Source organism: Sinocyclocheilus rhinocerous, unplaced genomic scaffold, assembly GCF_001515625.1.
Source record: "Sinocyclocheilus rhinocerous isolate Xijiao unplaced genomic scaffold, SAMN03320098_v1.1 scaffold12705, whole genome shotgun sequence".
Taxonomy (NCBI): domain Eukaryota; kingdom Metazoa; phylum Chordata; class Actinopteri; order Cypriniformes; family Cyprinidae; genus Sinocyclocheilus; species Sinocyclocheilus rhinocerous.
Genome location: NW_015656751.1, coordinates 10406 through 22125, shown reverse-complemented (window position 1 = coordinate 22125; position 11720 = coordinate 10406). Strand labels below are relative to the sequence as shown.

General features: G+C 37.9%; 1 pseudogene; it reads right to left on the bottom strand.

Moving 5' to 3' along the window:
* Nucleotides 1-4273: 4273 nt before the first annotated feature.
* LOC107720825 (transmembrane protein 132C-like) overlaps nt 4274-11720 on the bottom strand; it is a 17002-nt pseudogene continuing 9555 nt past the window's right edge.

Genomic DNA, 11720 nt, shown 5'->3' with positions numbered 1-11720 from the left:
TTTTCAGCATCATTGCTCCAGTCTTCAGTGTCACATGATCCTTCAGAAATCATTCTAATATGCTGATTTGCTGCTCGAGAAACATTTCTTGTTCAGTTGTACTGCTTTATATTTTTGAAACTGTAATAATTTTATATTATTTCAATTTCTTTCCAAAAAACTGCAGCCTGGTAGGGCTTCATATGTGGTTTAAAATCCAATTAAAATAAGATTTTTAATAATCTGTCAGCCTGAATGATCAGATCTGATTTATTTATTTATTTTGTTGGCATTTTTTGTGTTATGTCAGGTATTGCAGCAAGAAAACTGCATTAAAACATATACCAGCTTTTCCTGTTTTTCATGCTGTTCAGATTTGGATACTGCCCTAATGAAAAATATCATGGTGAATCAATGCTACAGCCTCGTGCACAGTGAACCTGTGCAAATGTATTGTTATCATGATAAACTGTGGACGCACTAGCAAAAAAAAATAAAATAAATTAAATAATAATCAGATCTGGCCACATATAACTTACAGTTTGAAAAGTCAGATTTAAGAAAAAAATCAGTCACAAACGCCCAAAAACTTGAAAGTGACGCCAAAAGTCACTTTCTTCTGCCATTTAATTAACCTAGAAGCATTTTTATCTATTTTCTTAGTGCCAAATATTTGTTTAAACTTGTCCAGCATGAGTCACATCTGTGAGCCTTGGCCTCTGCCTTTTAAGTAGCTAAATGAAAGGTTTAAGACTGGACTTTATTTTGTGAAACAAAAAGCCTTGTTAAGGCTTAAAAGATCTCTGATGATTAGTTGTGCTTCACTACATGAAAAAAGTCAGGTCAAGTTTTCTACGTGCATTAAATTGATCAAATGTGACAGTAAAGACATAGAATGTAACAAAAGGTTTCAAATAAATGCTGTTCTTTTGAACTTTCTATTCATCCAATAATTTTTTTCCCCCCACAAAAATATAGCACAATTGTTTTGAACACTGATAATAATTCTAAAGGATCATGTGATTGATGACTGGAGTAATGATGCTAAAAAATTCAGCTTTGCATCACAGGAATAAATTAAATGAATAAAACTATTCTTTCAAAAACAATAAAAAAATCTTACTGACCCCAGACGTTTGAACAGTAGTGTATATCACCCTAAAGTGGTTGATTTGTTGACATTGATCAGATGACTACGTTATCCTGCATATTACACATCTGTTTAGCAAATAACTTGAGCTGATCTACACCCAAGAGAGCCCAGGCACTTCCTACCAGGCCACATTTCTGTCAAACACACTCTGGTTTCATCATGGTGTTGTGTAAAGACAGAGGCCTCAAGCTGTGGTCAAATCTTTCATATGACACAAAAACTGTTTGCCTTTTCCTCTTGGCTTCTGTTATCCTGCTGAGCTGAAAGAGAGCTTTATACCCTGCCTGTCACATCAGTGTGAAGCCAGCTTTACCAAGAGTCTCCCATGATACCCGTGGATAAGAGTAAATAGCAGGGGGTCACTGGAAGCTGAAGGTGTTTTAAGTCAGGTTGAAAGATGAAGTTGCAACATGGGCAGTTGACATGACAAGTAATTTCACTGTCCTCAAAGAATAAGGCTTGTATATTTTCATAATTCAGATAGACAGCCATTTTGTTCATAAATTTAAAATGATGCATTTATAATTGTTTTATACTACCGTTCAAAAATTTTGGATCGGTAAGATTTTTGTAATGCTTTCTTATGCTCACAAATGCTGGATTTTGACTTTAGAAAAAAAAACATTCAAATCTGTAATTAAATTATTTTTACAAATAAATATTTTACAAATGTCTTCTTCAGTGTCACATCAGACTTAAAACATGATTCTAAAGAAACATGTCTTATTATTATCAAACATTACTTTATATTGTCTTATTATTAGTATTATTTTGTGGAAACAAAGATATTTTTTTTTCAGGAGTCTTTGATAAAATAAAAAAAATTCAAAAGAACTGCATTTATTTGAAATAGTTTTTTTTTTTTCAAAAGACTTTACTGTCACTTTAATTTAATGCATCCTTGCTTACTAAAAGTATTCATTTCTTTAAAAAAATTTTACTGACCCAAAAAGGTTGTGTGTTAGTGTATATAAACATCAAATAAACTTTTTGAAAATAGATATTGTCATGAATATTTCATGGAAAAAAGACAAAAAAAAAAAAAAGATATGTGAAGCCTTAACAAGATTTTCAATGTTCTTGTTTCTACAGGAATTTGTAAGCTTGTCCAGAAAGCTGCTGGATGGCCGTGGGCTCCAGGAAAGACTGGTGAGAAATGGAAAGAATTACATTACAGCTTGCCACAACCCGATGAAGGAGAGGATAACCTATCAGAAACTGGTGGAGTCTCTTTACTGACGGTATGATGGGATTAACACTTGTCTCAGGTCTTTAAGAACTTTAAAAAGGTGAGGGCTTTGTGCTCTTTCTAGAGCTTTTCAGACTGAATTGCATATTCCAGTTGGTTATGCAAGCCTCTCCCATGACTGCCAAGATAATGGTGGCCATTTGTCTGTAGAGTAAGATAAACAGGAAAAAATATATTTATAGGACATGTTGACTTCTTATGTTTCACCAGGTATGAAAGGGACACACATTTTACTATACATTTACACAGTGCTTAAATTACAATTTATCAGGTCCTGGAACAAGGACGGGTGACAGATCTGGTACTTTTTCTTTTTTGAGGGGTAGTAATTTATCTAGAAGCGTGTGCCTGACATTCATTCGACACTGCAAACGGCCGAGCTCTTGCTGTGTGCACAGACAGCTGCATGTTTGCAAGTGTTTGCGTTCTACTTTTGTTGTGTTGTGGTGTTTGTTTGTAGTGACGATTGGGTATAAAAGTGCCAGTGTTACCACAGTGGTTGTGAGTTTTCTGGGTTAAAGAATGTGTTGACATTACTTCGCTAGCAAGAAAGATTCCTACTCTTAGGAGGATCTCAGCTTGAACTGAACAGACAGCTTGCATTCATGTGTACATACTGCATGTGATATGACATGACAGGCAAGACATATGATAAACTAAAAACGTCTGAAATGTACTATACTTGATTTTTCTAAACAAATGTAAGGTAAAATAGATGCAGAATGTAGATGCAGAGGTGCTACATTTAGCTTGTTTGGTACAAATTACGCCCTGTTTTTACTGTAGTAAAAATTAGAGCTTTAAAAATTTTAAACTGTGTCAAGGCTGAGATTTACAGGCTTAATAAACTCCAAAGACAGTTATCTGTTAGTCTTAAGCTGATTCAGCTGCCAAACTGGTTTTTCTCTAAAGCCCTAGATGAAGAACAGTCATGCTCTTTGTACAATAAATGAAACACAAGATTGTTTTTATGGACACATTTTACTCTTTGGAGGATTTTTTATTTATTCATGAAAGTTACTTTGTTCAGGGATTAAGGTTTGTTTGGAGGTTTTGCTAAACATATAAAATATTTATTCTGTTTGTAACTAAGACTGTATGTCTCAAATCTTAAACCATGACTTTCTTTGATTGTATCTAAATTTCGTGGCACAATAAAATATACTGTAAACACTTGTATACAAACTTTTTGTTGAATTTCAGTTCAACTATAGAGGTAAAATATATACGTACATTAATGGTGCTCTGAACCCATGGACATTTTTGGCCTGTGTGCTCTCAGCCATATGTTTGCACCAGAATATTGTTATATTGTGGGAAAATTGGCCAACTCCAACTTCTCCGGTTTTGTATGGGTAAGCGCCACTCATTTTCATCAGAAAATGTTAAATATGTTTTTATTACTACTATTTTCATTTACCACCACACATTAAGCAACAAAAAAAAATGTTTTTGCCAATATGAAAACCTGGGACACACCAACAGTGCTTTATATTTGAGTATGGAAAGATAATAGATTACAAAAGATAAAAACCACCATTTATTTGTAATGAAATGGTTTCCATTTCTTATCATAGCACAAAGCACTGAATGTGGCCTTATCGTGTGGCTTTTTAATGGAAAACGAAACAATTGACTGTACATACAAATGCAGGGTAGTAAAATATCTTCAAACACAGTGAACTTTTATCTGTACAATAATCACATGCGCTTTTGTATAAAAAAATGGAAGGATGCAGAGTAGCAGTCAAACAGAAGATATCAGTGTAATGGTGTTATCTCAGAGTTTGGCTTTATAGAAAGAATGACAATTTACTAAATCTTTAAATCCCCCAATGAAAACTCATTGAGAAAGACAAAAGAATGAGCTTAGCTAATAACCTCAAGGGGGGGGATCTTTTAATAATCCTCAAAAATAGCAAGATTGTGTTCTCTCCCTTTTATCATGACCAGTGATCAAGGCAGAATCAATATTTCACAAAGTCTACTCACAAAGAAAATGTCACACCTGTCCTTATGAAAGCCATGAAGCTGTACTGTTTATCTTGACCATAATCCTGTGAAGCACAGACCAACAGAACGACTTTTCCAAAGAAAGAAGGCATTCAGGTGACCATTGGTTGGAGCTAAACTCTGCAGGACAGTTGACCAGAGTTGCCCAGCCCTGGTATAGAGATATACATTATGGGTGCATAAATCAGGCTGCATGTGAGCCAACAATCATAGATGTTGCAAAGACTCAGCAGCTGGCACCTCAGGTGTCATACAACTGTCCTCCTTTCCCACCCAATTAATTCCATGTCCATTCTCTTGTGGTAAAGTTTTGGGAGGACTTTGCCGATCCAAGGATGTGAAGGTGGTGAACTGGACCCTTTTCCTCTTACTAGTGGGTGAATGTAGGGATTCACTTCGGACTGGTTTTGCTTTAGGGGATCCTACACATGAAACATTAGAGTCATTTAATACAGAAGACACCTGGCAAGAGGTCCTTTGGGTGAGAGTGCCACAAGGCTCCGTATTGGGTCCTATGTCGATCACAGACGTATTATGAGCATCCTGCTGTAATGGGCTTCCAGTGACATTCATAACCAACTCAGCATCTGTTCCCAGCCAGACCCAGTCATGCCGGTGACCAGTCTGCTCAGAAACTTGACCAGGTGTCTGCTTGTGCCTAAATTTAACCAAGTATGACACACAGTTTACCATAAATACTATGATAGCCAAGCAGAAGACTCCAAGTAATGCATACATCCCGATCTCCAGGTCCGTAAGTGGACAGTTTGATAGTGGTCCCTCAATGTCATCGTCATCATCATCGTCTCCATAGTAATTTTTTGGCTCCTGATTGGGGATTTCCACTTGGGGAGGGTAGTTATTGTAGTTCACTAAGTTCCCAGAAGCCTTCCCAGTGCTTAACATTGAACCCTCAGGAACCTCATTGCTACTCCAGGAAATTCCTGTGCGACCATCGTTGCCAGCTTTTCCTGTACTAAAGAAATTTCCACTATTTAAAATATTCCCAGGTTTACTAACTCCAGCAGAGGCATCGTTAGCCCGTCCCATTCCCAAATCATTTGCAATGCTGCCAACAGTTGAGTCTCGTGCTGTCGACCTGGCTGTGGTGGTAATCTTCATCAAGGCCCTTTCTTCTAGCTCAGACTCTGAATTTCTGCTTGAAACCTGTTCTGGCTGCTGCAGCTTCTTTTCAGAGTCTGCCTCCTCTCCTTCATCACCACGCTCACTGCAGTTATCTTTCCCAGTGACACCAGCAAATAGTCCTGTGCTGTTTCCCGTGTCATTATTGTTGATGCTGCTGTTTTCAGGACAGGACGGTTTGATAGTGGTCCCTCAATGTCATCGTCATCATCATCATCTCCATAGTAATTTTTTGGCTCCTGATTGGGGATTTCCACTTGGGGAGGGTAGTTATTGTAGTTCACTAAGTTCCCAGAAGCCTTCCCAGTGCTTAACATTGAACCCTCAGGAACCTCATTGCTACTCCAGGAAATTCCTGTGCGACCATCGTTGCCAGCTTTTCCTGTACTAAAGAAATTTCCACTATTTAAAATATTCCCAGGTTTACTAACTCCAGCAGAGGCATCGTTAGCCCGTCCCATTCCCAAATCATTTGCAATGCTGCCAACAGTTGAGTCTCGTGCTGTCGACCTGGCTGTGGTGGTAATCTTCATCAAGGCCCTTTCTTCTAGCTCAGACTCTGAATTTCTGCTTGAAACCTGTTCTGGCTGCTGCAGCTTCTTTTCAGAGTCTGCCTCCTCTCCTTCATCACCACGCTCACTGCAGTTATCTTTCCCAGTGACACCAGCAAATAGTCCTGTGCTGTTTCCCGTGTCATTATTGTTGATGCTGCTGTTTTCAGGACATTTGCTGTTTGTCTGGAACTTTACCGTTAAGCTCCCAGTGCCAACAGCTAAAGTGCTTTTGCGCTTGGATTTCTGACAGACCTCACAAATGGTCATCTCGGCTCTCACCAGCATTCCTTGGCCTTCACCTTCTGCCACAATAGTCATAGGTGAGTCCTGCACAGAGATCACACCCTCATCCAGCGATGTCACAGCCAGGCGGTAGTGAGTAGGATCATAAATGTCCAGTGGGGTGAGGGAGCCATCGCTAAATTGTAGCCAGGAGCTCAACACTGCCTCCTGCAATGAGAATAAAATTGAATTTTGCTATGTCCTGCATTTTGCCTTGCACATATAACATGAAGCAAGGACACCATAAAACAAAATGTTAACTTTTTTTTTTTTTTTGCTATGGTACCAAAAATGGTATAGAGAACCATGGAATTTGGCACCAACTACCGACTGAAATGTTGGTATTGTGACAACACTAATACAGTGCTGGGTAGATTACTTACGAATTGTAGTCCGTTACTGATTCCAAATTACATGACAAAAATTGTAGTTAGTAACATAATCTATTACATTACACATTTTAGATAATATAATCTGACTACTTTTTGATTACTTTTTGAAAAATAACTGTAGTCTGATTACAAGAATTTTAAAATTTTATATAATCTAATTACTTTAAGTACTTTATTTTTGGAATCCGATTACGTAATTTATATAATATTTATGCACAGTATAAATTTATTATGTACAAGATAACTAGCCCTAACAGCTTCTCAATCCAACTTTATTTAAATGCAACTCTAAACTTTGAAACATTCACACATTATCACCATTGCACAAATATTCTGATAGAAATCCAAAATGCTTAGTGAGGGAGCGATACGAAACAGCTGTGTGCAATCAGTGCAATCAGTGCAGTGTGTAATCAGTGCAATGAATGATGGGATATGTAGTCCGGGGTGCTATGCAACAGTTTGTGTTGTGCGAGAGTCAATGTAATGGAAAGGGTGACCTCTGGTGGTGAATGAACGGAAGTCCATGGACAGGATTCGTGACAGTTACTTCCTATGCTGAGCTGCAGGCTGAGTGTGAGCCCACTGACCAACTGCAGGCCCAGTTCATTGATGGTCACTCGATCATCCACAACCCTCACCGTCTTCTCTGCCAGGATAGAATCTGACAGCGGGGACAGAACCTGAACAATGGGAGACACCTGGTTATTAAGGCCTGCATGAGATCAATACTGATTTATGTATGGCCTGCTCCATTACTCTTGTCATATGTAGGCCAAACTCAACAGATCCAATTTTACCTTTATAGACGTGGTGCCCACATCTTGTCCTGACAGAACCCTGCCTGCCTGCAGACGGGCAATATTAGTGTCCTCCACCTTCAGGAAGTACCGCACCAGCCTGGTCACATCCACCTGCCAATCAGAGCCCAGGAAGAAGGCCTGTGGTTCCCGAGCGTCTGACTGCTCTGCCACCAAGTGTGTGAGGACTCGTACCAGAGCATGCTGGAACTACAGCATACAACCCCGGCCCTTACGCTCTTCCTCACTGCTCCAGCCTGGTTTGCTGTCAGGGACATGCAGATGTTACCGACAACCTACTTTTAGTCATGTAATTCCATCTGTCACCTTTCATGGTCTTCATAACAGCTTAGGTAAGGCCTCATTTGGAAATTAAACCACACGCACATATTTATATAATTAAAATAATGTTCAAAATGCCTTCAGACATGTTCAAATCAGTCATGAGCACACATTGGATAAAACTGTGAATTAATGAGGGGGTGTTTCTGCCCCATGTAATCCATTATGCAACAGTATATTTAAACTACTCATAATCTTACACAATCTTATTCACAATTTTTCAACATTTCATAATCTACTTGACCCTGTCTGAATGTGGATTTAAAATTTAAAAGCATTTTCTGGCTATAATGTTCTAACTCTCACAAATGGATTGTGTTAATGCTTTTTTTCCTCTTTTCAGAGATCTTTACAATCAATGCAATCATTTTTATAGTACATATATTATATTATATATTACAACTATTGTCTTTTACATGTCTTGAAAATTTCAGATTATTCCCTGTTAATGTAACCCATGTCTATTACAGATAATGTATGTAAATTAGGGTATTAAAGACACTCCAAGCTAGTAGTTAAACTTTTTGACTCAAAGGTCCCCCATATTGGCTAGGATATTTCATCTGATATAACTGCTTTAATTATTAGCAGAAATGTTTACATCTTTGTTTTTGTTTTTTCCTGTGGCCCTTTTAGAAGTTTAATGAGGCCCCTATTTTGATGACAACTGTTCTAAGCATTGCCACAAAAGAAAGAACGTAAAAAGAAAGCAACAGGTAAGTAAATAAAAAAAAGTGCAAAGAGATTTACAAAAGAACAAAAAACAATGTCCAGGCAGACAGGATACTTAAATGCATTGTAAGCTTACATTTACATTCCTTTATTAGTTTTTCAGAATAAATGCTAATCACAATATAGGCGTTAACTAGAAAATGTGCATTTGAATGTGGTCATTGTGTTTTTGTACCTTTTGGTGGACAGGATGGGGATCCTCCAGCTTTTGATCTGACTCAGCTCTGTATCAGACACCTCTATATCCAGCGGCAGACGAGGGAACCACACCTTCATCTCCAGCTGAGCGCTCAGGTAACTGTAGGTGAAGTTCACCAGCATCCGCAGTCGCCCCTGGGTTTCTTTTCCATTCACATAAACAAAGTTGCATCTGTCGGACACCTGAGGGCATCCAAAAATTTTGTTTTATGTTATTTATAACTCTGAATGAACAGGCTGTTCACACTGTAGTTTTCATGTTCTACTGGATTGGAACGGACTTGTGTAAGAGGATTTGTTGGTGCTTAGTCCTGGAACGGACTTGTGTAAGAGGATTTGTTGGTGCTCAGTCCCAGTAAAAACATGACTTTTCAGACCAAGTATAATTTAGGTTCAGATCAACATTTACAATTTTTTCAACTGCTTGAGAGTGAATTGCTTTAGTAGTTATTTCCTTTATTAATGAACCCAATTTGAAAGTTAGAAATCTACAGCAAAATGAAGTAGCGGTTGATCCTTGCTTACTCTATGGCTCTTATACTGCATTTTCAGTGTAACTTTTATACGTTTACTGTCAGTTTTGAAATATAATGCATGGCATTAGAAGTCTCAAAGTCACTTAACATTTCAGCATGGGCTTACCAAATGCATGCCGCCACATTATTAAATCAATTGTATAATTTATGATGCAATTAAACTTTAACAAGATTGAGGAAGGCATGCAGGGGTGACTTTGTCTGACATCCTGGTGTGGAAGAGCAAGTTTGCCTAGCCTAAACAGGTAAGAGAATATGTACTTATAGGTTAAAGGGATAGTTCACCCAAAAATGAAAATTACTTTTTATGATGGATGGATGCACTTTTTTGGGCTTCATAGTCTCGACCACCATTCACTGCCATTATAAGGCTTGGAAGAGCCAGGATATTTTTTTTATATACCTCCGATTGTATTTGTCTTAAAGAAGAAAGTCATATACACCTAGGATGGCGGGAGGGTGAGTAAATCATGGGGTAATTTTCATTTTTGGGTGAACTTTCCCTTTAATTTGAATGAATAAAATGCATGTTTATTTTGATTTAAAATATTATAATGTTTAATATTACATTTATTATTTTCAATTTATAGAATAAGTTGTTTTAAATCAGTCACTTTATTGTGAAGTAAAGTCATTCCACCGCTTTGTTTCCGCAGAGAACAAACACCTGCTGCCTGCAGACAGGAAGCCCGGTGAGGAAACAGAGAGCCTTGTGGGTAAGCAGGTGGAGTATGTGACGGATAAAGGGGTGAAGAGAACAGGCCTCGTCATCTACCAGGTTCCCGCCAAGCCGTCCGTCTACTACATCAAATACGATGACGATTTCCACATCCACGTGTACGACCTGGTCAAGACCACCTAAAAAACCACAGACGAAACAAAGAAACCCCAGACAAACCCACAGCGCTTCACCTCTTCATAGCTTAAGTATCATCGCCTCTCATTGTACAGTCTGCCATGCCTCGCCGTGAAGGGCTGGCCGCGGAGGTGCTGTATGAAGCGTCCGTGTACAGGGTTTGTTATTTTGTGTTGATGTCACAGCTTAGGGAGACGATTTTTACAATTGTCATATCAATACAGTGTATTTATACGTGTGCGTTGGGCATCATTTGGTCCCATAATCCCATGGAATAGCTTCCATTCACCCGTAAACCATGGAGAAGGTTGCATTTTCGTATGTACGAATGTTCAAGGAGTTTTGAATTGTAAATAGTTCTGACCGCAGATTAAAAAAAAAAAAAACTCACGTCAGAGAAACATTTGATTACAAATCATACAGTGTGACTTTCTAACTGACCTATTTATTGGACTAATACGCTTCGTAACCCAGAATTGCTGTTAAAACTTTTGAGTTGGTATTATGCGACGCATATTGTGGCTTTTAGTTGCGTTTTCCCCCAAATCAGATCACATCTGCAGTGAAACAAATGGGCGCCATTGAAGAGGGTTGCCTGTTTTGTCCTGTATGAAATAATTCATGCTTTATTATTTGTTTTGTCGTTAAACAGCAGAAGAGCACTTGTAACTGAACACCAAACCAACCAAACTACATCTGCGATTTTGAATGTCAAAATAGCAAAAATTAAAACCGTCTCCTGTTGTTTGTAAAGATTATTGCAAACTTATTGCAAAAATAAGAGTTTATGTAGCCCAGTTGATTTGAAATTTAGTAGGCCTTGGTTTAGAAAACACAAATCCAATCCAGCAGGCTGGATAGACCTGTTAGTCCTCTACAAACATCATAACATCTGCCTTACTGTGAAATAAATTGGTCTTAAATGATTTGTTTTGATTAAATTCACTATATTCATGCTCATGTTTTTGTCCCAGCCGATCTGAGCAGAGCTTCATGATTTCATGAGTTGTAATGAGGAGTGATTTTTGTTGATTTCATGTGTCGGATCGACTCGCGGCCCTTTATAGTGATAAAACAGCAGAACTTGAAATGTCTTTTGTGACTCTTTTTCCTCTTGCTTTTTGCATCACTTCATGTTTTGTTGTAAATGATGCACAGGAGCATGATTATTGCCCACCTGGTCATGTAGCTGATTAGACCTTTTTTTTGCTTGTAGCATTTGCACTTTATTCTTTCAATGTCGTCTGTAGCTCCAAAGTATCCCATAGGAAGTCAACGATTAAAAAACAGTCCGAAAATAATAGTTAATTTCAGATACAAAAAAAAGTGTCTTACCTGATTGGCATCACTAAAACAAAATATACAGCAAGCAGTTTGAACTGAACTGAAATTGTGCAACTTGTATATGATATTAGTATATTTTATTAACCCAATCCCATATATATATATATATATATATATATATATGGCGCTATATAAATAAAAAAATTA